Below are 27002 nucleotides of genomic sequence, written 5' to 3'. Positions count from 1 at the left end.
TTCACGCCTCCTGAGCCTCTGGTTCCATCATGTGCTCCATCTGCCATGGGCCCCCACCTCAGTGCTGCCCCTAGTATCTACCTCTGCATAATCCAGCTTTCAGCACTGAGCCTGGCCCTGGCCCGTGAGAGGAGATCCGTGAGGTCTGTGGTGTGGGTGGTGCAGTCCTCCCTTGGGCTGGACTCGAACAGCACCCCCTCCTCGAACACCATCTCCTTGGCCCACACCACACCAGGCCGCAACCTGAAAAGCGATGACAGCAGCAGTGCACGGAGTCCCTAGGAGCTTACCTGAGCATGGTCCCATGGTCCTGTGGTGGGAGGGCATGGATGATCCACATGACAGGATTTCTTTCTTTCTGTGAAACACCAGTACTGTGTTTTGGAGCTTTCAGTATGTCCTTTGGTGGCCGTGCAGTACTGCTGTTCCTCAGATCAGACACAGTGTACAGTTGATGCCATCTTGGATGATCTTGGCTTGGGTATTTCTAGTACATTGCGCTAAGTGTTTCCTCCCAATCAGGATGCTCTCAGGGGTGGACATTTCTATGTAGCTCTGGAACACAATCATCCCCCTCAGTTTGTATTAAGGACCTCATCTTTCGAACCCTGCAGACCCGTACCCACCATGTGAAGCTAGGACTTCAAGTATTATATTGAAGAGATATGGAAAGAGATATGGAGAGAATGGGCAGCCTCGTCTAGTCCCTGACTTTAGTGGAATTTCCTTGAGTTTCTCTCCATTTAATTTGATATTGTCTATAAGCTTGCTATATATAGCCTGTATATATATATATATACATACATACACACACACATATGCATGCCTTGGATCCCTGATCTTTCCAAGACACCCACTGTATCATGTGAAACTTGAAGGTTTTTTTTTTCCATAAAAGTGTTTTACTTGCTTGGTTAGAGTTACACCAAGATACTTTAAGTTATTTGTGACTACTGTGAAGGGTGTACTTTCCCTCATTTCTTTCTGAGTCCATTTGTCATTTGTACACAAGAGGGCTACTGACTTTTTTGAGTTAATTTTGTATCCAGACATGTTGCTGAAGGTGTTTATTAGCTGTAGGAGTTCTTTGGTGGAATTTGGGGGTTCACTTAGGTACACTATCCTATCTTCTGTGAATAGTGATATTTTTACTTTGTCCTTTATGTGGATCCCCTTGATCTCCTTTTGTTGTTCCTCTAGCTAGGACTTCAAGGACTATATTGAAGAGATATGGAGAGAATGGGCAGCCTCGTCTAGTCCCTGACTTTAGTGGAATTTCCTTGAGTTTCTCTCCATTTAATTTGATATTGTCTATGAGCTCTCTGTATATAGCTTTTAATATATATATATATATATATATATATATATATATATATATATATATATATATATATATATATATATATATATATATATATCTTGGATCCCTGATCTTTCCAAGACTTTAAACATGAATGGGTGTTGGACTTTTGTCAAATGCTCTTTTTGGTATCTAAGGAGATGATCATGTGGCTTTTCTCTTTCAGTTTGTTTATATGGTAGATTACCTTGATGGGTTTCCACATATATGACCACCCCTGCATGCCTGGGATGAGGCCTACTTGATCATGGTGAATCATATTTTTGATGCATTCTTGGATTTTGTTTATGAGTATCTTGTTGGGTATTTTTGTGTCAATGTTCACAAGAGAAATTGGTCTGCAGCTCTCTTTTTTTGTTGGGTCTTTGTGAGGTTTAGGTATCATAGAATGAGTTTGGTAATATTGTGTCCATGTCTATGTTATGTAGCACTTTGAAGAGTACAGGTATTAGTGCTTCTTTGAAGGTTTGGTAGAATTCTGCACTGAATCCACCTGGCCCTGGGCTTTTTTTGGATGGGAGACTTTTGATGACTGCTTCTATTTCCCCAGGAGAAATAGGACTATTTAATTTTTTGTTTACTTGATCTTGATTCAACTTTGACAAGTGGAAGCTATTAAGAAAATTGTCAATTCCCTTTAGACTTTTCAAATTTTGTGGTATATAGATTTTTGAAGTAAGACCTAATGATTCTTTGAATTTCTTCAGTATCTGTTGTTACATTTCCCTTTTCATTTCTGATTTTGTTGATTTGAATATTTGCCTTCTGCTTTTTAGTTAGTTTGGCTAAGGGTTTGTCTATCTTGTTGATTTTCTCAAAGAAAGAGATCTTCGTTTTGTTGATTCTTTGAATTGTTCTCATTGTTTCTAATTTATTGATTTCATCCCTTAGTTTGATTAATTCCATCCATCTACTCCTCTTGGATGTTTCTGTGTCCTTTTTTCTAGGACTTCCAGATGTGTCATTAAGTTGCCTGTATGAAATGTTTCCAATCTCTTTATGAAGAAAGACACTTAGTGCTATGAATTTTCTTCTTAGCCTTGCTTTCAATGTGTCCCATAAATTGGGGTATGTTGTATCTTCATTTTCAATAAATTCTAGGAAGTCCCTAACTTCTTTCTTTGTTTCTTCTCTGACCCAGTTATCTTTGAGTAGTTAGCTGTTTGGCTTCCATGCATGTGTAGGAATTTTGTTATTTCTGTTGTTGCTGAGCTAATTTAGTCCATGATGGTCTGATAAGATACAAGGGATTATTTCCATCTTCTTGTATCTGTTTAGGCTTGCTTTGTGACCTCCTCCATAGTCAATTTTTGAGAGGTTCCATGAGGTGCTGAGAAGGAGGTATAATCTTTTGTGTCCAGGTAAAAAATTCTGTAGATACCTGTTAGGTCCATTTGATTCATTACATCAGTTGGTGCCATTACTTTTCACGTTCACTTCTGTTTCATTAGCCTCTCCTTTGGTGAAAGGGGGTAGTGAAGTCTCCCACTATTAATGTGTGAGGATCGGTGTGTGGTTTAAGTTTTCTCAATATTTCTTTTACAAATGTGCATGCCTTTGTATTTGAGGCATAGATGTTCGTAATTGTGATATCTTTGTTGAATTTTTCTTTAATGGGTATGAAGTATACTTCCTCATCTCTTTTGATTAATTTTGGTTGAAAGTCTATCTTATTCAATATTAGAATGGCTAGTTCAGCTTGTTTCTTCTGTCTATTTCCTTGGAAGACCTTCTTCTAGCCTTTTACCCTGAGATAATGTCTATCTTTGTGGCTGAGATGTGTTTCTAGTAACTAGCAGAATGTTGGGCCTTGCTTATCATCCATTCTGTTAGCCTGTGTCTTTTTATTGGAGAGATAAAGCCATTGATGCTCTGAGAGTCTAATGACCAGTGACTGTTAGGTCCTTTGATTTTGATGTTGGTTGCAGTAGTGTTTGTGTGTGTGCATGGTTTTTGTTTTTCTAGAGTGAAGTTATCAATTTCCTGTGTTATCCTGGGTGTAATTAGCCTCTTTGGGTTGGAGTTTTCCTTCTGGTATCTTTTGTAGGGCTGGATTTTTTGATAGGTACTGTCTAAATTTGTTTTTGTCTTGGAATATCTTGTTTTCTCCATCTATGTTATTGAAGGTTTTGCTTGGTATTATAGTCTGGACTGGCATCTGTGGTATCTTAGGATTTTCAAGAAATCTTCCCTGGCCCTCTGGCTTTTATGGTCTCTCCTGAAAAGTTGGGTGTGATTCTGATAAGTTTGCCTTTGTTACTTGACCTTTTTCCTTTGTGGCTTTTAATATTTTTCTTTGTTTTATATATTTTATGTTTTGATTATTATGTGGAGGAGGGATTTTCTTTTCTGGTCTACTCTATTTGGTTTTCTGTAGGCCTCTTGCACATCTATATGCATCGCTTTCTTTACATTGGGAAACATCTATAATTTTGTTAAAAATATATTCTGGGCCTTGGAGCTGGGTGTCTTCTCTTTCTTTAATTCTTGTTTCATCTTTTCATGGTGTCCTTGGTATCTTGGATATTTTGTGTCAGGAATTATTTTAAATTTACCATTTTCTTTGATGGTTGCATCAAATTCTTTCATTGCATCTTCTATACCTGAGATTCTTTCCTCTATCTCTTATATTCTGTTGGCGATCCTTACATCTGCAGTTCCTGTTTTCTTCTCTAAGTTCTCTCTTTCCATGCTTTCCTCAATTTGTGCTTTTATCAGTTTCCATTTTCATCTTCAGATCTTGAACTGTTTTATTGATTTACTTACCCTGATTGTTTACATTTTCCTGAATTTCTTCCAATGAATTCTTCATTTTCTCTCTGTAGGCCTCTGTCATACATAATCTCTCTAAGGTCCTCAATCTGTTTGGTTGTACCTTCCTGTATTTGTTTATTCAATTCCTCCATTATCATCTTTATTATGAAGGATGTGAGTTTGTTTTTTTGTGATTCAGTTGTGTTTGAGTTTCCAGGGCTGATTGCTTTGGGACAACTGGGTTCTGGAGATGCCATATTATTTTGGCTTTTGTTGTTTGTGATTTTACGTTGACCTTTTGTCATCTTGCTGTTTCTGGTGTTGGGTGGTAGTTTCTGGTGTCCTTCACTGGCCATTGAGAGCAGTTCATAAATACATTGAAACCCTTCACCTATGGGTATCTGGTAACCCTTCTGTGGATCAGGCAAGTGACCTGGGTTTAGATCCGGGGACTTTCTAGGAATTAGCCAGGTGGCCTGAGGTCAGATCCTACTTGTGCTCTACACAATGGGGTCTCCTCGGGGCTCTAAGACCCAGACACTGCTGCCTTGTGGCCCACAGTTCCATCTGAAACACAGGGCATGCTGCTGTTCGCTGCCTGATGTGTGCCTAGCTAGGCTCTCCAGCCAGTGCAAGCACCTGCTTGGACCCAGAAACTCTCCCCCTGTATTGGACAGGTAACCTGAGTTCAGATACAGCCCCCTGTGTGCTGCAGTGAACAGTTTAGCCTGAGATAGAGTGCTGGTGCAGCATCTGGCCAGACTGTAGCTCAGCTTTGGTGACCATGCTTGTGCTCACCTGGGCCCCAAAAACTTCTGTGGATGGATCCTAAGTCAGATCCACTCGTGCTCCACATCCTGGGTTCTCCCTTAGCCTAGCAGACACAGACACCAGTGCTCTGCATCTCGCAGTTGAGACACAAAGTCGGAGATGCAGAGCACAGATGCAGCTCACAGGCAGGTATACATCCAGACTCTGGGGACTGGGCACAAGCCCACAGGGACCCAGGGACTCCTCCATGGACCAGTTTGATGGCCTGAAGCCAGACCCACCTGTGCTCTACAGTGTAGACCCCTCTCACCCTGGGCACTCCAGCTCTTGTTGTCTGTAACCCCCAGCCCGGTCCCTCAGTCCAGTCCTGTCGATCAGACACAGTTTGTGCCACCATCTTGGATCTCTATCCCCTAAATTTAAATACTGTATCAGCAATATAGGACAGATGAGAGCAACGACTTCAGTAGGATATACTGAGCATTACTGATATCATGAGAATTTGCTAAACGATGGAAACGTATTTTTTGAGATTAAGTGGAAATAAATTAAAAGTAAGTTTGACTCACTGGCATCTGATCTAGTCTTTGGTTTTAAGTTAATAAACATAAATTGTGTAAAATGCTAGCTTATATTCCTGAGATAGTCAAATAAAAGCTTTGTTTTATTTAAATAAATCACCTCAATATTGGCAGTGGTAAAAGTTGAGTTTTTATAAGAGACTTTTACAGATAGATTACAGTAGAATTGTGTTTAATCTTGATGGGACTTCTTAAGAATAATGAAATGCATTTCACTGTTTTGCCATAGCAGTACATATTTTTAATGTATTAGATAAACATTTTTGTTTAATAATAATTAAATTAATGGGGCTAGAGAGATACTGAAGTGCTTGTCTTGAAAGCACGAGGACACACACAAAAAAAAGCAGATGGACAATGTATAAGCTCAGCACTGGGATGTAGAGACGGATGGAATACTGGAGCTAGTCAGCTAGCTCTTCTACCCTACTCAGCAATATCCAAGCCAGTGAGAGATCTTCTCCCAAAATATGATGGATGACACCTAAGGAATGGTATACGGGGATAATGCCATGCCTCTACACACATGTACCTACAAGTACATGTACAGCCAGCCCCAAATGGAAGCAAAGCTCATGTGGGTGCGCATGCACACGCATACACACACACACACACACACACACACACACACACACACACACACATGAAAGAGAGAAATTTGCAATAAGCAATGTTTCCAAGATGTAAATAAACAAATGCAAATACATATGGATGTATAGTTACAATTCTTTACCCACCTCCATTTATTTAAAAATCTTTAACTCAGCCTTAACTTGGATACCTATGATATTGGGTTTTTTTTTTTTTTTAATATGCTTTTCTGTAGCTGCAACAAAATACCTGAGGTAGTAAAGGGAGAGTTTTTATTTTGTCTTATTATTTCAAAGATATCAGCCCACAGTCAGCTGGCTTGTCCCTTTGGGGGCTGTGATGAGTCGAGAACCATGGTAAGGGGTTTGTGATGTGGTGGTGCTGCTTGCCTTATGGTGGCTGGCTAGTGAGCACTCAGAGAGGAAAGGACTCAGCTCCCAATACCCTCTACTAGGATATGCTCGCCAGAACCTGATTTGCTCACACTAGTCTCTCCTTCATAAAGGTCCCCTCATTATCACCACAGACCGTCAATGTCATCTTCAGCAGGTCTGTCTTTGACATCATTTAAACTTCTGGACTAAACAGTGTTCTCTTAATGATGTGCATACAGCTTGATATGCTTAACGTTGTCACTGCTACTTTAGAGAAGATATATTCGTATTTGCAAAGCACTTTTCTAATTTTCTTCCTCCCCCCTTTTTTTTTCAATTTCAATTTAATTTTATTAATTTATTCAGATTACAACTCAATTGTTATCCCATCACTTGTATCTTCCCATTCCTTCCTCCCTCCTGCTTTCACCCTATTCCCCTCCCCTAGGTCTAATACCAATGGGGATCTCCTCCTCCGCTATATGGTCATAGGCTATCAAGTCTCATCTTGGTAGCCTGCTTATTCTTTCTTCGAGTGCCATCAGGCCTCCCCAGCAAAGGGAAGTGGTCAAATATAGAGCACCAGAGTTCATGTCAGAGTCAGTCCCCGCTCTCCACATAACTGTGGAGAATGTCCTGTCCATTGGGTTGATCAGAGTAGGGGTTCCGAGTTTACTACTTGTATTGTCCTTGGTTAATGCAATAGTTTGATCAGAACCCCCTGGGCCCCAATCCACCCATTATGATGTTCTTCTTGTAGGTTTCTAGGACCCTCTGGGTCCTTCTATTTCCCCATCTCCTATATTTGTCTTACCTAGAGTCTCAGTAAGATGTCCTCACATCTATTCCAATCTCCTGGTAAGTGAAGACTTTTGTGGGATGTGCCTTTTGGGCTAGTGCCCAATTATAAGTGAGTATATACTATCTGAGTCTGCTTCTGGGTTACTTCATATTTAATGATAGACAACTCCACTACCCAGGGTCACAACTAAATGGATGGATCCCAGCTTAAATATTATTTTATTATAAAATCTTTAACAATGATAAACCGAAACCTACTTTTCTGTGTGTGAGACTAACTCTGACTGCCATAAATTTGAGATTCAGTAATTTGAAAATTATCATTGTTTAGCATTTTTAAGATTCCCATATGGATTCTTAATTTTTCACATTTCACAAGACTAGGATGGGAAAAAAAATCCCTACAGCCTTGGCTGTTGTATTACTCCTGCTGGGAGCACTCTCAGCGGTAAGAAAGGTGGCAGGAACTGTGTGGCTTTAAGTGAGTCAGTGACTTGTGGGCTACAAAGCTGTTGCGTTCATCTTCCCTTCTCATTTTTTTACATTTGTAGATTATTTTAGCAACCTTCTTCCTCAAGGGGAACGCTACGCCTCACTTTTGAGTGTGTCATCACCCTAATGTTAAATCATCCAGATGGTACCTGTAAAAAAAAAAAATTCCACTGTACAGACAACCCATTGAACAGTTGCTGTGCTCTGAAGTAGACCAGGTTCAGTTGTTTGTTAAACACATGAAATTCACCCACTTGCATCTACATGGGAGGATCTGGCAGAAGAGAAGCAGTTGATGTTCTGGGATCATACAGGGAAGCGCTGTCAGTCTTGCTCATTCTATTTTGTTTGTTTGTTTCTTCATTTTTAATCAACATTGGTAGAATCACTTTACTCCCAAGACAATATTCTTTACCCCCAGTAACTACATGTTTCCATATTAAATGAACAGAGCTTAATGCTGTGGGTATGAGGACTGTAGGCTTGGACACTTAGTTACAGAGAATGTCAACATTCAGGTTGGATCATTTCAACAACTTGTGAGGGTTGGATGGGTGAGTTCAATGCCCAGAAGGAAAATAGTATTTGTGTGATGAAACCACAGAGGCAGTTATGATTTTTCAAAATAGTTTTCATTATTACTATAATGTCTATTTTGGTTAAAAATTAATTGTAAAAGAATTAGCAAAAAGAAAGCATGCATATTCATTTAACAAAAAATTTTTTTTTACTTTAGGAAAAAAATGTTTAGGCAGCTTAGTGTTTTGCTTAAGTATCACGACTAAGAGAAAAGCTGTGAACCAGGTACACCTGTTAGCAGCCTACCACTCTTCTGCATATTCTCTCTACTTAAGAGCCTCAGCTGAATGCTTGTCTCTTTGCTAACCACAAAGACCTATGAAGGCACAGAATGTGACTCATAGGACTTAACATGAAATGGTCTAAGGTTAGTCAAGGCTATGACCTTGATACACAGGATGCCCACATCTTGAGTGATTAAATGTGATCATATCTTTTCACACTCAGAAAACTTTTCAGGAGAAATTGACAAATGGAAAATAAGCTGCAAGATAGGTGAAGGCTTTAGAAATTAAACTGCCTTCTCATTATTATAAGTATGAATGCAGAAGTGAAGGGTTCAAACCTTGTTGACTCTCCAGTTTTTTTTTCCTTTGGTTCATTGTTAGTAAGAACACGAACAGTTCAGTGTCCATTTATCATTGCCCCCCTAAGGACAAACAGGCAATTGGGGAACCCAGCCTAGAGTCCATGCGAAGCCAATTAAAACTTTCTTCAGGCAGTGTGTGACCACTGAAGAGCTGTGTGGAGCACCAAAGGCCAACTTGCCAGACAGTTACAATGAACAGTGAGAGGTGCCATCCTGACTTTCTCCCTCCTGGCTACTTGGCAATCTTATCAATTACTGATTAGCTAGCCAAAATGTTTATATAGGGCACTAGTTTACAAAAAAAATGTTTTCAAATTAATTCTCTGACACTGCACACTTAAAAATTCAGTCTCCTATAAGAAATGTATACTCATTAGATGGAAGAAGGAATCTGACAATTCACCATGGCTAAAAGAATAGAAACTAATTCCTGATTAGTCTTAGTTGCATTAACTCAGTTTTTTATTAATAAATTTATTTATTTATTTATTTATTCATTATACATCCTGATGGTAGCCAAAATCCCTCCTCTCCTCCTAGTCCCACTCTCTCTCTCGCTTTCTTCCCCATTCCCCTGTTCTTCAGAACATAGGAGCCTCTTTCCTATCCAGCCCAGCTCAACAAGTACCTCAAAGTGACAGGAGCTCCACAAGAAGACCAACAGAGCTGACTAACCAGGGCCCAGAGGGGCTTGCTAAGGCTAATGCACCAACCAAGGACCATGCATAGGCTGGACCTAGGCCCCCTATGCAGACATAGTCGATCTGCAGCTCAGGCTTCATGTGGGTCCCCTAGTAAGGGGAGCAGGGATTGTCCCTGACATGGACTCTGTTGGTTGCTTTTTTCATCACTTCCCCCAGATACCACTGCCAGGCCAGGCCACAGGGGAAGAGGACATGCTCAGTCCTGATGTGACTTGATGAACATTAACTCAGTTTTTAAAGGTCCCAAAACACTACTAATCCAAATGATAGCCAAAAATTCACTAAGAGTAAATAAATACACATTTCAGTCCGACTACTAAGCACAGTGCTTCACACACACACACACACACACACAGAGAGAGAGAGAGAGAGAGAAAGGAGAGGCATGCATACACTGTAAGGTAAGAGTCTTATGTGCCATTGAAGAAATGTTGGTAGGTTTCAAATTAGAGTACTACAATACAATTTGGGGACGTTAGATGTATCCCCATGACACCTATAAAGAAAATGTCACCCACCAAACATACACCAAAGGACATGAGAGGAGAATTAAAACATGGTACTATAAAACGAAAGCTAAACACAAAATTATCAAGGACTGCGAGACTCAGAAGACAGCTCCATCAATAAATAACGTGTTTAGCATTTAAGCATAAGGACGTGAGCTGCTTTCTCCAGCCCTTACGGGAAAGCCAGGCATGCTGATGTACCTGCATAACCCAGTGGCTGAGGGGTTGGACACAGGCAGATCCCTAAAGCTTGCATGCCAGTAGGTCTAACAGAAGTGCTGAGCTCCAGGTTTGGTGGGAGGTGCTGTTTCAAGATTAATGCAGAAAGCAGTTGAAAGATGCCCCACATCTACTTCTGGCTTCTTCTACACACATGCATAAGCAGGCTATTGCTCCTGTATCTGCGTGTGCACATGCTCATGAACACATACATATAACAAAGATGGTCACACACAAAAACTGAAAATATCTTATCATATATAAAAATGAATAATAGGGAAAGCGAATTGAGAGAAAGCTCATATACATCGTCCCAGAAAACAAAATGGAAGAGTGATTGAACGAGACACCCGATGCCAAACTCTGACCTTCACACACCACACACAAGTACTTGTTTATACACGTACCTGTACACACACATACTAGGCAGTCCATACACACAAACTTCATCCATCCATCCACTAAAAGAACTTGGAAGGAGCTAAAGATATAGCTCAGCACCCAGGAGTACTTGTGGATCTTGCAGAGTACTTCCTGGAGCTTGGGGATTCCCAGCACCCAGGTTGAGAGGCTCAAACCCACTTTTAATTCCCACATATGCATAATATCTATACATATACATATATACACAGATATACAGATATAAAATACAACTTGCTCAATCTGGTTTTATTGTTTCTGTGTAAGCTTCAGGACTGACCTCAGATTTTCTATTGATAGTATTTTTCTTACCATTATAACCACCAAGCAATTGGTCTTTTTCTAATGAAAACAATAAATCACATCGTTGGAAGAAAGTCTGAAACTAGTCAGGATGGATTACATAAAGGACTCCACAAAGCTTCTCCAGCACTGTTGCCCATTGGGGCTTCTTAAGGGACTTCATGGATGAGAACTCCAACTGACCATAACATATAGACTACAGAGCAAAGATATTATCCAGGCCCTTGTGGCTAAGTGAAATAAAACTAGGGGTCAGGTTTATTTGTTTGGGAAAGGGAAAAATAAATAATCACTTAAAAATTATTGATTCTGGAAATTCCACCATGTGATTAAATGATGGCTAAGTTACAGATGCAGAACAAAAGAAGAGTGTTACACATTTCAGTTTGTTGCGCAGGTTCTGCTGTGGAGCATGTCCCAAGAGGAGCCTTGTGAAACACATGATATCAGATAGATAGATAGATAGATAGATAGATAGATAGATAGATAGATAGATAGATAAAGCACTCACTCACTCACTCACTCACTTACTCACTCACTCACTCACCCACTCACTTCAGAAGAATCGTCTCTTCTTGATGTGGTCATAGGTCAGTTATCCGACTATGGTGCTGCATTTTCACTTCTGAGAGTGCTTCCAACCACAGAAGCTTTTGGTTTTGTTTGTTTGTTTTTGCTTTTAGCAGCACCTGGCAAATTTAGTGCCTGCTTACAACGCTCATGCTTTTAGGATAAATTACTAAAGATGTAAAAGTAAAGCAGAGGTCCTGAGGCTTACATTTGACAGTGTAAGAGATGAAGCAAGAGTAAGATTGCAATATTCTCAGTGCTACAGAAGTGCTGTGGACTACCCTCCCTTCTCCCTCCTCCCCCTCCCTCCTCCTCCCCCTCATCCCCCTCCTCCCTCTCCTCCCCTCCCTCCTCCTCCCTCTCCTCCCTCTCCGCCCCTCCCTCCTCCTCCTCTGCCTCCTCCTCCTTTTGGTCCCATCATATATTTTCAAAGTTAAGTTACTTATCATGTAGGCAGCATATATTGATCCAATCATTACTATCATTATCTATGGATGGCTTGCGACCCCTTTGGTACCATTAATGGAGACAGTTTCTTACGAGATCTTACAGTTGTTACTTTATTAAAGCAGGAAGAATCAAATGATACTGTGTACTTAAATGAGAAGATTTTTTAGAGAAGAATTACCAGAAAACAGATGTCATACTTCACCATTGACTAACCTGTAAATGAAAGCATATTTATATTTTTTAAGCCTCTACTTTTACTGCCCTGTGTTTAATTTTTTTCCCCACTAAAAAACTTCATGAAATAAGTGAGAAGCAATCTATCACTAACTCAAAAAAATTCAGTATTGTCCCAAAACACATACAGAAGGAGTAAGGCTATAATTTTAGAAAAATAAATGCTATGAACATGGTTGAGCAAATTTTCTTGTTGTGTGCTGGAGCATCTTCTGGGTATATTCCAAGGAGTGGGATAGCTGGGTCTTGAGGAAGCCCTATTCCCATTTTTCTGAGATAGCACCAGATAGATTTCCAAAGTGGCTGTACTAGTTTGCATTCCCACCAGCAATGAAGGAGTGTTCCTCTCTCCCCACATCCTCGCCAGCATGTGGTGTCGCTTGAATTTTTGATCTTAGCCATTCTGATGGGTGTAAGATGGAATCTCAGAGTTGTTTTGATTTGCATTTCCCTGATGACTAAGGAGGTTGAGCATTTCTTTAAGTGTTTCTCAGCCATTTGATACTCCTCTGTTGAGAATTCTCTGTTTAGTTCCAAGCCCCATTTCTCAATTGGGTTATTCGGTTTGGTGGTGTTTAATTTCTTGAGTTCTTTATATATTTTGGATATTAGACCTTTGTCAGATGTAGGGTTGGTGAAGATTTTTTCCCAGTCTGTAGGCTGTCGCTTTGTTCTCTTGACAGTGTCTCCTGCCTTACAGAAGCTTCTCAGCCTCATGAGGTCCCATTTATTAATGGTTGACATTAAGGCCTGGGCCGTTGGTGTTCTGTTCAGGAAGTTGTCTCCTGTGCCAATATGTTCCAGGCTCTTTCCCACTTTTTCTTCTAAGTGAGTTCATAGCAGCCTTATTCATAATAGCCAGAACATGGAAACAGCCTAAGTGTCCCTCAGTAGAAGAGTGGATAAAGAAACTGTGGTACATATACACTATGGAATACTACTCAGCTATTAAAAACAAGGAATTCCCGAAATTTGTGGATAAATGGATTGAGCTAGAAATGATCATAATGAGTGAGTTAACCCAGAAGCAGAAAGAATCAAATGGTATATACTCACTTATATCTGCATACTAGCCCAAGGGGCATGTCCCACGAAAGCCTTCACTTACCAGGAAACTGGGACAGAGGGGAAGGCATCCTATTGGGACTCTAAATGAGAGACGCATGGGAGAACAGCAAAATAAAAGGATCCAGAGGGTCCTAGAAATCTACAAGTAGAACAATATGATAGGCAGATTTGGGCCCAGGGGTCCCGCTCAAACTAAGGCACCAGCCAAGGACAATACAGGAGGTAAACTTTAAACCCCTTCCCAGATCTAGCCAATGGTCAGAATATTCTCCACAGTTGAGTGGAGAGTGTGATACGACTTTCTCACATACTCTGGTGCCTCACATTTGACCATGTCCCCTGGAGGGGGAGACCTGGTGGCACTCAGAGGAAGGACAGCAAGTAGCCAAGAAGAGACTTGATACCCTATGAGAATATATAGGGGGACGTAATCCCCCTTCAGCTGGCTTACAATCAATGATCTAGTTTTCCTAGATTTTTATTTTGTACTTGTTTGCTATTTTCTAGGAGACTGTGATAGAACCGAAGCAATGCAGTGTCATGTAGTTTGCACAGAGATTCAAAGAATAATACAGAAAAGGTCACGCATTTCAGACCACTGGCATTTAGAACTGAGACAAACAAAGAATCAAGCCCTTTCTCCCTGGTCCCCCATTAGTGCACACAGGATATCTGCAGGGGTCCACATTATAGTCATTAGCATCAAGTCGGCCTGCCCAGTCTTCCTGTGTTGATGCTGATTTCCAGCTTATGTTGTTCAGCACAGCTATGTGTAGCTGGAAAACAGCCACTGCTTAGAGGAAACTCTGATTTCTTACAATCAACAATGAGGCTTTAAGTATAGTCCTGAGGCAAAATTACTCCAAGTAAAAACTATTATAACGATAAAAGCAGGACTATATAACATTTCCACACTAGAACACCAGCTCCTCATGTATCGTAAATATCACACGTAAATATCGTAAACATTTTAAGAGCTACTCATAAGAAAGCATTTACCAAGTTCTGCCACTTACACAGCTTGCATGGTCACTAGACAATGAAGTAAAAAATAGAACAAAAGGTATTTTTAAAATTTTTTCATAGTTTTCAATATGTGGCACCAGCCAGAAACTACATATAGATTTCAGAGTCAGAAAGGGTACACCATAAGAAGAAACAACAAAAGAGACAACCAGAGAAGCAGAACAGATGGTGATGAGCCAAAAGATTATTACACCCTCTTGTGAAAGCAAAAGCTTTTTTGAGAAATGAGTTTTGGTGGCTTAAAGGAAAATAAAAATAGTTAAGACAATAAGTTTATGTTTGTAATTTGGGCAGTTTTGGGGTAGGTTAGAAAAAGTGACAAGGAGAACTAATCTAATGTGGTTGCAAATTGTCACCCTCCCTGCAAGAAGAAATGCTTCTTATGTGGCATTTATATGAATTTCTAAGGTGTTCCATTTTCCAAAACACTACTCTAAATGTTGAGAACAACAGGCCTAGTTGAAGATCACAGGTGGGCATTTCCTAGTTCTGGTTTGGAGTATCACATTTATAGTGCACAATCATGAATTTGAACATGGAATCCAGGAGTGACAGCTAGGGGCACATCTTCACATATACAGAAATAGTCTTTCAAACAAGAATAAGGGCCATGCCTTAACCACTGGACATTCCTAATAACTATCTCAGCGTGGCACTCAGCACCTCCGGAAGATGGGACAGTTGGAAAGCATGCTAAGTGAGAGAAAGTCATTAGCTAAATGTATGTTCTACATCGTAGACCTATTATAGTCTGGTGTCAGCAAAGACAACCAGGTTTATCCATTCCATTACACAAAGAAAAACACTGCCTAGCACAAGGGCAGACTTTCAGGTACTAGACAAGACACACTCTCAAATATTTGTCATACGAGTAATCAATCACATGACAACTTCCATTTGTGGTACCAAAGACGACAGGCCCACCAAAACAATGGCTACATTATTGTCAAAAATTTGCTGACTGATGCTGTTATGCAGCGAACTATGAACTGATATGATAAACACTTTAGTATTCTGCAGGAAAAAAAGAGAGAGAGAGAGAGCTTTGCAAGTGTTCTTTCCACTCATGATTTCTTCAAGCCATCAGCAAGGACTAGGCAGTGTTAGTTAATATAACACATGCTCTGAAGTTTTACATACGTGAGGACCCTAGGCTGTTAAGGATGTTTCTGTCTTTTAGATATTACTCACGCAGGAAATTAACTGCCAGTGTATGCGATGAAACAAAGGACGTGCATTTCGGTACTCATTTCATTATTAGGCAACTTTCTGAACCTGTAGAAACCACATTCCGGTTGCAGTATGGGCAGTAAAAATGTGCAAGCTTCATATATCTCATGCTGACCCAGCACAAGCACGTTGTAAATAAAAGTAACTGAGAAATTTTCTCTTATAAGAGAAGCCGTTGAAGTACATGAAGACTGCAGGTGACCATGGTGATAAAAGCAGCACAAGTGACAATTATTCTCAACAGGAAACTGTCATCAGCTTATAATTTGCTGGAAACCAACTATCAGCAACAGGTCGTCTCAAGGGACATTTTATCCATGAAACTCATCCAGCTAAATATTGAGCCAAGAAGTGGGTTTGGTTGTAGCTTTCTTTTCTGAATGTTTTATGGTGTTACTGATCCCTATCAAGAAGTGCACATCCATTTGCTAATGTTACAAGCAGATTCCTTCCCTCCAAATTCGTATGCTGAAACACCAGAGCCAGCTCTCTATTCCTCTGACTTGTGTGGACGTTAAAAAGATAGACACCTGCATTTCTTTACAAACAGAAATATTAGCCAACACCTTGGATTTCACCTATAGCAGATTCTAAATAAACAAATATCTTTTGTGCAGCTACCCAGTGCATATATTTTGCTATAGGAACCTGCCCACAGTAATAAAGTAAACAAACTTCCTTACCATGTTCATATACTCAGTCACCAGTGAGCATACCATGAGCATCTACCAAATACCAATTACACTTAGCAAATTATCAACTCTAAAAGGTTTTACATTTTATTTAGTATTATTATTTGTATTTGTGTGTGTGTGTGTGTGTGTGTGTGTGTGTGTGTGTGTGTGTGTGTGACATGTGTGTTCTGGTGCAGGCCTGAAGTAGCACACATGTGCAATGATGTATGTGTGAAGAAGAGAGGACAACTTTGGGGAGTATGTGCCCTCCTTTCATCCTGAGTTCCTGGGCCAAAGATCAGAGTCAGGTTCTCAGACTTAGAGCAAATGCCTTTCCAGATAAGCCATCTTACCAGCCCCAAATGGCTACAAATCTGTTCTTTCCCTTAGCCTAAACCTAGGAGTCCCATAAGTCCCATACGTGACCAAAAACTTGCCTAAAATAATGCCTCATTGTAATCCTAAATTAAATGTTACATATTTTTCAATTCAAAATATGTTTGTTAGAAACATATCTAATGTTTTGTCACATTGTTTAGAAATAGTATGATGGCTATCAAAAACTTGTGCAAACTCTCTGACACAGCTTCTCCACAGCGTACCACTCCTCTGCGGCGAACTATAGAGTTCTCCATACAGTGGGACTGAGTGTGGGTAGGGGGGCGGTAATAAATGATGTAGAAATGGAAATATTTGGATAATAGTTTTCTTGCCTTTTGTCTTTATAGACAAGTATTAGATGACAACATTGATACAGGAACAAAGAGAATTTTCCCATAATAACAGTGATGAGCAGTTAGTATGTACGAGATGGTAGCAGGTGAGTAGGAATGACACAAGTCAGATCCCCCACCCCCCACCCCAAGAGACCTGGGTGTCACAGCCCATTTTGTGTAGCACAGTATTGCCATAAAGGTTTCTTTGGATCTCCTCACTTTACAGACACAGAACTGAATCTTGGGAGACATCATGAAAGATTGATGGAAATTAGCAAGCAGCACAACCACATTCAAGATACAGCTGTCTGGCTTCAGAACCCACAAACTCGATATTATGGTTTCCTCTGTAGGCTTTGACCTTTCCAAAACCCACTTTATTTGAGGTTTTTTTAATGCTTATACCTCCCTTCCAACACACCAACCCTAGACAGGAGAGAAAAGAGGTTAATGGGAACAGGTGAAGTATACCTTTTTGGACTCAGTTCCTCAGAGCGATTCCCCTGGAGTAGTCGGAAGGGTTTCAGCAGACCAGCAATTCAACCAAAGTTGCTGCTGGAACCAGAGGTCACATGCATTCTCTGGAGCGGTTCTCTAGGAACGTCTCGAAGTGGAGCGATGACAGCCAAACAACCCAAGACCCACAAAGCTTCAACTCCTGTTTTGGGCTCAGATACCTATACATCTCCTTTCAGAGCCTGTACGAAGATGTGTTTCAGCTGGCAAAAGCCAAACCCCTGCAATGAGGTAATTTGTCTTCTAGTAAATAAACATCACCTGTTCTCTCACAAGTCTGTTTCCCATCCCACACTTCTTGGGGTCAAAACAAAAACATGATCTGAATAAATTAATTAAATAAAAAAAACATGTTTATATCCACTACATTCCTCTCTCAAAAGCTTTCATTTTATTTATTGGAACTGTCAAGTCTCACCAGCCAGAATAGGCTGCAAAGGGGAAAAAAATGAGTATTTAAAATTTTTTACAAAGATGTTTTATGCGAAAAACAAAACGCGCCTGTGCGTACACACACACATACACACACACACACACACACACACACACACACACACACACCCTTTGTTCTTTGTTGGTCTGTCTAATGTAGAACACCATTTCACTGGGCTGTATGAGCCCTTTCCCGTGCAACACAATTAACCGCCTAAAGTAAAAAGTGACAGCGACAAAGACTTCAATTTCAAATGGGATTAAAGAGGATAAATGTTCTCTAAACAGATGAAGAAGAAGCTATTTCAGTGAGAAACTTTACTGAGCACCTGTCACCCCAAATATAGATTGTGAATTGCTACAGGGGACAGAGTTGGCTTTAAGGGAGTGGTAAGTCTTACAGAATTAAGTCCCTGTTCTCCAACAGAGCCGTTCAGTAAACTGACTTCTTGGCCCCACTGAACTCCTCATGATGATCCAATTCACATGTGGCTTCCATTGCTTTAAACCTTAAATCCCTTCTTCAAATCTGTTACTTTTGCTAAAATACTCTATTGACATAATTACATTTAGATTTCTGCATCTAACCAACTCAGGGTCTTAACCAAAGTTCAGCACATCCTTTTTTTTCCCCACCATCCTCACCTCACTCTTTCCAAAGTCGTTGTATCTTGTAATGATGTTCACTATTTATGGTTCTCTAACTCTCTACTCTGCATCAGTGCAGTCTTTAGAGACAACTTACTAAGAAGGGCTTAAACAATCGGTGTTAGTATTTACACCAGAAGCACTAAACTGGAGAGAGTTGGGTGTATTTATAAAGAAAAGAAGACATATACCACACAGTTATTTAAGAATAGATACTAAATCTTGGGACTAGAAAGATGGCTCTGCAGTTAAGACCACTGGCTGCTCTTGCAGAGAACCCAGGTTTGGTTCTCAGCACCACATGGTGGCTCAGAACCATCTGTAACTCCAGATTATCTCTTCCAGATTAACTCTGATTGTCTCTTCTAGATATAGATATATATATTTGTAAGTCTAGTTGTTAAAAATACACATGAAACAGAAACAATAAAAATTTTTTATGAGACTTAAAAGAAGAAACTAAATCTTGAAATATGGGCTACCTGCTTTAGCCAAATTGTATGTTACTTTCAAGTGGATAGATTTCAGCAGGGGGTAACCATGACTTAGAATCATAGCAAGTGAATTATGAAGCTGAGGAAGGTTTGCACAGAATCGGCATTCCCAAATGAGCATTCTGAAAGTTAGAAAATGAATTAACACATAGACCAATTTAATTTTGCCTTTGGAATTTTTGAAATACCAAACACTGATTCACAAGATTTACAAGTTGTAATTATAAAGGCATGTCAGTTTGAAGGTTTTTTTTTTTAAATTAAAAAAAAAAAAAAACGTTTATTTTGCAAAGCATTTGTCATGTTCTTTAAAGCTAGAAGCACACTAAAATTGTAAATATGAGCACAAAACTTCTTACTTTAGAAAAATTACATTTTAAAGACTTGGGATATTTTGGTAAATAATGTGCCTTGTGACAATTCTTTTATACCACATACAAACAAAATAATAATACTCTATTTAAAGATAATATAGGTAAATTTTGTTTAATTATTTTAAAGATGATGTTTTATTATGAAGGGTGCACACAGTCTTTAGACTGTTTCTAGTCAAGTCATGCAAAATAAGAAGCGAATTCTTGATTATTATATAGATTCTACTGCATTCCAACTAACACGAATTCGGACTAAATTAGTAACGAGGTTAATTTACATTCATTACTCCATTGCTTATTTAATCCATACTTTCAATCTAGTAGACTGGCTTTAGAGGTGCTAAATATTTTCTTAATTAAAAATAAAACATTTGGAGAGCTCCTGGTGGTGTAGTCTGTAACAAAGTTGGTTGCCTGAATGCCCAAGGCCTTGGATTTAAAAACAAACAAGAAAAAGCAAAAAACAAAAACCTTTTTGAACAAAATGGTTAAAAACAGGTGTTTTCCTTAATTAAAAACACGTCGAGTTATGGCTTATGGGATTTTTAAAAAGAGAACATGGTGTGGGATAACAAATTCGTATCCTCTTATCCTGTCATCCAAACGCCAACTGTATTACATCATAGATTTATCACGTCATATGGGATCTGTGATTTAATAAGGGGCCCAAGATTTTCCTTGTACGGTCTTCGTGCCCCTGCCTATGGTAATAAAGTTAAAACTAAAATTAGAAGTAGCTAAAATTAGAAGTATGCTTTCTTTAGCCATGAGGTATTGCCCAGTCCTTTTCCCGACAATAAAAGCCCCAGCGCAAATCTCATGCCTTACCAGGTTCGCTGTATTTGCAGACGAACAATCGCTTTCCAACTGCAGAGGCTCCCTTCTGGGCGCCCCTGCCGCACCCTGTGTGTAGAAATTAGGCATAATTTCCATCATTTTAAAGCCTATGCTTTTAATGCTGAAGTTCGTTTTTCATAGATTGTACCCTCGACTTTGGGTGCTGAAATTGGTCTGGGGTAAAAAGTGAGGTGGGCATTGATGGAGGAGCGAGGGGAGGGAAGGAATGAGCCGGGGGGGGGGGGGTCGGGGGGGGTGAGGGCGGGGGACGGACCCCGGGGAAAGAGAAGTGAGAGGACCAACTACTGAGAAAGGGGCGGGGAAGGCGCGGGGGGGGGGGGCGGCAGGGGGGTGGGAAAGGACTGTGGTTGATTTAGTGTCCTGTGACAACTTCTCGTAATTCTACTGATTTCTAGTCCTGACCTCGAAGAAGCAGGTGTGTTGGGAATCACACCGTGGTATCACAAAACACACCAAATATGCCAGCAAGAAGCAGACACCCTTCACTCCCTGGACCCCAAGAGAAGCCTCCAGACTCCGCACCTTGGCTTGCTGGGGAAATATTAGGGAGGCAGGTAACACAGCCAAGTCCCGGGATCCAGCACGCCTTGGCAAGAGGTCTGTCCTATCTCTCACTTAAGAGTTAGCTGGAGCGCTGAGATTCTTGCCCCATGCCACAAACTCAACCTGGATGGAACATTCCACCAGGGGTAGCCTGGGCTATGGCAGATCCCTACCTCTGCTCAGCTGCAGGTTCCAATGCCGCCTCTAGGGAGCCTATGCGCTCTCCACTTGTTCTGAATATCTCACCACTTTGTGACAGTTTGGGACAAGGGTCTGCAGCCCTCCAGAGTGCTCTGATGGGCCCCAATCCGTGGCTCCATTTGCAGCATAAAATAATGTGCTCAAGCTTCCACATAGCAAACCTTTCAGAGCTGTCAGAAGACTATTAAGTGCCTAGAGAGAAGAGTTTTATAACGGAGCACGGTGTTCTAGTTAGTTAAAGATACCGACAGATAAAACTGGTGCTTCCTTTGTTGCTGCATTCACAGAGTGATCCACATTCAAAGAATTTATGCCCAGTTTTAAGGAAATAAGCTGTGAGAAATGCCATCCGTATGTATACACACGGCATAGACCGTTCCTACTTTATGGAGCCATCGGAAGAAAATGATGACTCATTAACTGACACTGTGTTCTTTGTCAGTTAATTGTTCTACAAAATCTATAACACGGGCTGTAAAGTAGAGCAGTGTTCGGCAAGTGCACAAAGCTCAGAGGCTGGGGAAAGGTGGGGTGACCTATGGCTTCTCACTACTTGTACGCTGTGTTTGGTGAGCTAACTTACAAATCCCAGGAAGAGGAAAACCTGTCTCTCACCCTTTAACAAGTACAGAAATTTGTGTTGAAATGAAAACTTCCGGTAGTATAAATACACAAAAAAATTCGTAACCACTATCTGGATCATTTGATTTTTAATCAACAGCATGTATAAAAACACTGTGAAATTCTACAAGAAAAAGTCGAAGACCTTTGTTAGGTGTAAATACAGGGATTGTGTTGTTCTGAATTCATCTACTTTGAGTTCAGAATGAACAACGTGGCATTGACTGAACAGTTAAGGGATTTGCTTAATGTGCACACATCAACATATACAGCAAGGATGCAGAGATTGCTAACAGCATAAAATACACCCAGACTTCAAAAGTCAGAGATTATGAAACCAAGTTGTTTGTCAATATATAAAGATCTCAAGAATTATACAGCAGCAGCAGCAACAACAACAACAAAGAAAAAAACTTTAAAGGCATGGCTGTGGAGCTTAACATTTAAAAATAACCCTCTCAAACGTATTATTAAAACCCACACACATAATACAAAGTTATGAGAATTTTTGTGTAGCTTTCTGGATAAAATACCATACCTATTAGTGTATGGCTGCACTCTCTCTTCCGCATGCTGTTAATTATTCCCATAATTCAATTTAAAATTTCCTACTTATTTTCATATTTTAATAATATGTAACTACCATGTCTTCAATTTTGTTTTTAATTTTTTTTTCCTGCTGGAAACTGAACGTGTGCTTCTGCCACTGGAATTTCAGCTCCTTCAGAGTCCATGGTTTCACTGCTGGCTCCACCACTGAGCTCCATCCTCAGTCCTAGCCCCGGGTTTATAATGAGGAAACCGAGGATTTTCACAGACCTTACATAAGACAACCCAGTAAGGAAGCCGATGGATCACAGAACCCAAGGATAAATTTGTTTATTTAGAAAAACACACACTTTTAACATTTTCCATTTATATGTGGCTACAGTATACAAAGTAAAATTTTGTAAAGCATAATTTCCTATGTATGCTTAGAAATATGTATCAAGGATAGCTTTCTCGTTGCCTGTGAGATGATTAACATTAATATTTGGACATATTTTCTGTTTTCTTCGTTTACATAGTTTTAAAATACACGTTATAATTTGTATATTTTGACTATAACATTTTCACACACCGTTAGCCTGCCTTTGGACATCTGACGTCCATTAGGTTCATGACTGTGCACGGAACTGATGGATCATGAGGAATCTTTAACAATTGCTTACTCAGCAAGGAGCAGAGGGAGAGCGGCAGCTACAAGAGACAAATGGATGCAAGGCAAGGCTCTGTGTGCCTCTCTGCTTCATATGTGTCTGCAGCCCCCACCCCCACCTCTTGCTCTCTCCTGCGTTCAATGCAGATATCATTTCTCCCTGTGGATTTTCGGTCACCTGTGGTTGTTTTCAAGCTACCAATATCCTTTGTCCTAGCTCTTTCCTCACTGCTGACGCCTCATGCGGTTTTCTCTTGTGGTTACTAATTTATACCTTTGAATTCATTTCTGTAGAACGCAAACAGAGCACCTTATTAAGCAATCCAGATTTTTCTTTTCTTTTTTCTTTTCTTTTTTTTTTTTTTTTTTTTTTTTTTTTTTTTTTTCAGATTTGGTTAACAAGTTTTGAAGCATGACTTGCCTTTCTCTTCTTATCCTTCTTCTTTCCCATGTGGGTGCTTGGGTTTATTGCAGTTATTATCATTTTCTTTATTAATTTCTGAGCCAAGGGTAATATGTCTGCTGGTCAGCGTGGAGGAATCACATTCTTTTGGATGCAAATCCCTGTGTCTTTAATAGTAAATGCAAGTCTGATTCGCAATATGAAACCTGAGCATTCCTCAAGTGGCTCTGTGTACTAAAGGGTTTTTGAAAAAAAAAAATCTATGCTCTTTGGTTTTCTAAAACCCACAGGGGACAGAAACTCCATCTTCATGAGCTTGGCTGTCACTGCTCACCACACACACACACCCTCACTGACTATTACTATCCAAGTACAATGTGCTCTCGCCATCTAATTGCTACTCTGACATTTTCAGGAAATGTTAAGTCTTTAGAGAGAAAAAGTAAAATAGTGGCCTCAGTGCTTAAAATGATTGCCCACAGGGTAGACTAAAAATAGTACCTATCCTTTGATATCTGGGAATCAGGGGTACAGTGAAATAATAGTGAGGAAAACTTACCAAGGACTTTCTCCTAGACCAAATGTGGTTAAGCCCCTCTGGGCCATGTTTCAGCTGAGCCTTGACCTTAGGATTTTGTGTCTGTCCTTGTTGTGGTTCAATTTTCGCAAGCATTTTTCCCCCAAGCAATTGAAAAAGAATCTTTTGACCTTAATATCTGATTAGTTTGCGATCCTCCAACAAGACTCCAGTTTGGCTAAAATGTGAGGATACCTCTTAATGTTTCTGACCCATTCCAACAACTTCTTCATTCTGCCTTTTAGCTACAAATCTCCAGCTGCCATTGTTGCCTTTAGAGGTACGACTTTTCTTACCCCCTGCCCCCATTGCAGGACCCCATCACAACAGTCCAGAGCTGTGAGGAAAAATTCATGTTTTAAGCTACCCAGTTTGTGGTCATTTGTTACGGTAACCATAAGAAACAACTACACCAATATGAATTTTGGTCTCTAATGTAAAAAAAAATTATGGAAATGTGCCAAATTCATATATTAGGAGTTTAGGCAGATTTATGATTTTCTGGTGACATATTAATGATTATATAATGAGAGAAAAGTAAAAATAAGTTATAACTTCTAAACACAATTTTCACAACTTCCTTTATACTTGAAATTCTAGTATGTAGATAAATCACAAGTCATTAAACCATCTCTGGATTTCGGGTATTTGTGCCATTCCTACCTTTTCAGTGTTGTAAGCTTATACCGAAAGATATTTTCTTATATAAATCTTTGTCAAAACCTAACATATTTCCTGAGACAAATGTCTAAGACAGAAGTGACTTAGACAAAATGAATAAATATTTTGATACTGCTTATATGTTTTAGATTATTGCCATTGCCTTCCAAATGCATTCTAGTGAATTGTGTTTTATTATCAAAGCGTAGGAGTACCCAGTTCTTCAAACAAATGTTTATACACTTATAAATGTGTTGAATTGTCATTTGAAACAATATCTCACAAGTTTATAGAGAAATGTAGAATTCTTAGTCTTCCTAAGAAACCTTTTCTATGTTGTTAATCAACCGTATTTATTTATTTTTTTCTGATCTCTTCATGCACCTTTGCTTAATAAAACAATGTAAAGAGTAACTATTGCTTCATTTAAGTTTAAATTTAATAAAACACTTTAAGCAAATAATTTCTTCTAGTTTTTCAAAACTAAATAAAACATGCTTCTTATGGGCTTGGAACAGTAGGTTAGTTTCATGTCCTAATAAATTGCATGACCATTAAGAACACTGACAATTGCAGATATGATTTGGACAATAACAGGCTTAAGTTATTTTCTTCCACTTCTCTAAGGTACAAAGATTTTATTTCTTTTCTTAGAATGGTGATGAAAGACAGGGGATCAATATTTCTTAAATGGCCATGCTGTTTCTGCTCCCTTCTCCAAAGTTCATTCCTCAGTATTAAAAAAAAAAAAAAAAAAAAAAAAAAAAAAAAAAAAAAAAAAAAAAAAAACCAGTTTGTTATTCATTATAAAAACAAAAGCTCTGGTTGTTTTTAAAGAATTTTTTTATTTGTCTATTTTACATTTTTTATTATGTAACAGAAACATACAGTTCATTAGTTTTCCACATGTTGTTGACTGAATATTTCTCAAAAGAAAAAATATTTTAAAGAATGTAATGCATAATAAGTAATCACAAACCAATCATATTTTTACCATGTAAAGTTATTGTAATTGGAACCATTATTTCTGGAAATGATAGTAGATCAATGTTTAAGTATCTATTCTACAAAAAGAAAAAGCAAGCTAAACTTTTGATGAAAAGAGTTCACTTTCAGTACACTGAAGTGGCTGAGACCCAGTCCTTGAAGCTGGATACTCAAAGAGTGTTTACATGGCACCAAAGGTCTAGGAGATATCCTGAGAACCACATGGTCATCAGCAAAGAGAGCTGACTGATAACTTACCTCATTCTCTTTATGAGTTCTTCTGCTGGGCAGGTTAGTTACATGTCTTGGCTATTGTAAATAAAAGTACAATAAACATGAGGTATGCAAATGTCTTTGATATTCTGACTTCATTCATCTTCTTGGGTAGCAGGGTGGAGAGAATAGAAGTTTTTAAACAAAGGGTACAAACTATCTGATGTACAGGATAAATGAACTTAGGGAATGATGGCAGAGCAGGCGACTTCAGTCAATAATTGTGTTCATTTTAAATAATTAAGAGTAAAGGGAAAAGTAAATTCAGATTTTTCTCATGAAAATGAGGTTAAAGAAGGTAGAATGTTCATTTGATTTAGTGTTTCCGTATTATAAATGCCTTTAAACACTATCCTAAGATTGTCAACAATCTTGATCTTCTCCATTAAAAACAGAATTAATTAAAAAAGAAAAAAGTGCATATTGAGAATTTGTATTAGTCTTGGATATATAGAATAGTTTAAATAAATATATTCACTAATTTCAGTACTAGATAAGAGAATTCAACTCAATAATAGAGTAAATTGCCTTTATGACTCTTAACAGCTTCTAGCTCATCTACTTTGAATATTTATGCAGAAGTTCTTAATTAGAAATATGATTATATCATAGTAGTTCTCAAAACAGCTAAGATGAAATTGTTTTCCTAATTTTACACAGATTTCATTATTAAAAAAAAAAAAATGGTTTGATTCAATCAACAGCTATAGGCAGGCTTTTGACTACTTTATTGGGTTCTTTTTCCTACCTCCCTGTATTACCCCCATCCCTTCCAACCTCACAACACTAGGTAGGAGAGAGGGAAGGAGAGAGGAGAAAGTAGACATAGATCTTTGTTAGACTTCTTCCTGTTGATTAGGAACATCTAGTTCTTCCAGGAAAGTTTGATCTTCGTAGTCAGGATGTCTCTAACCAGCAACCTAGCAAACAGCAACAGTAGTAAGAGCAAGCAGCAACCAGCAACAGGAGCGATCAGGGGCAGCAACCTCAGAGGGAGCTCCCACAGGCTCACTTAGGGTTCTCCCATTTATACAGTCCCTAGAATCCCCAGAATTCCAAACGTAAACTACCTTCAGCTGCCAAAATCATGCTCCTCCTAGAGCACAAGACGTGTCATAGTCAGTTTCTGAAGACACCTAAAGCAGTCTCATATCCCACACCCGGGATCAAAACAAAAACATATTCACATAACATGTCCATGT

This window comes from Acomys russatus, chromosome 12 (genome assembly GCF_903995435.1).
Source record: "Acomys russatus chromosome 12, mAcoRus1.1, whole genome shotgun sequence".
NCBI lineage: Eukaryota > Metazoa > Chordata > Mammalia > Rodentia > Muridae > Acomys > Acomys russatus.
This window is presented reverse-complemented; position numbering follows the sequence as displayed.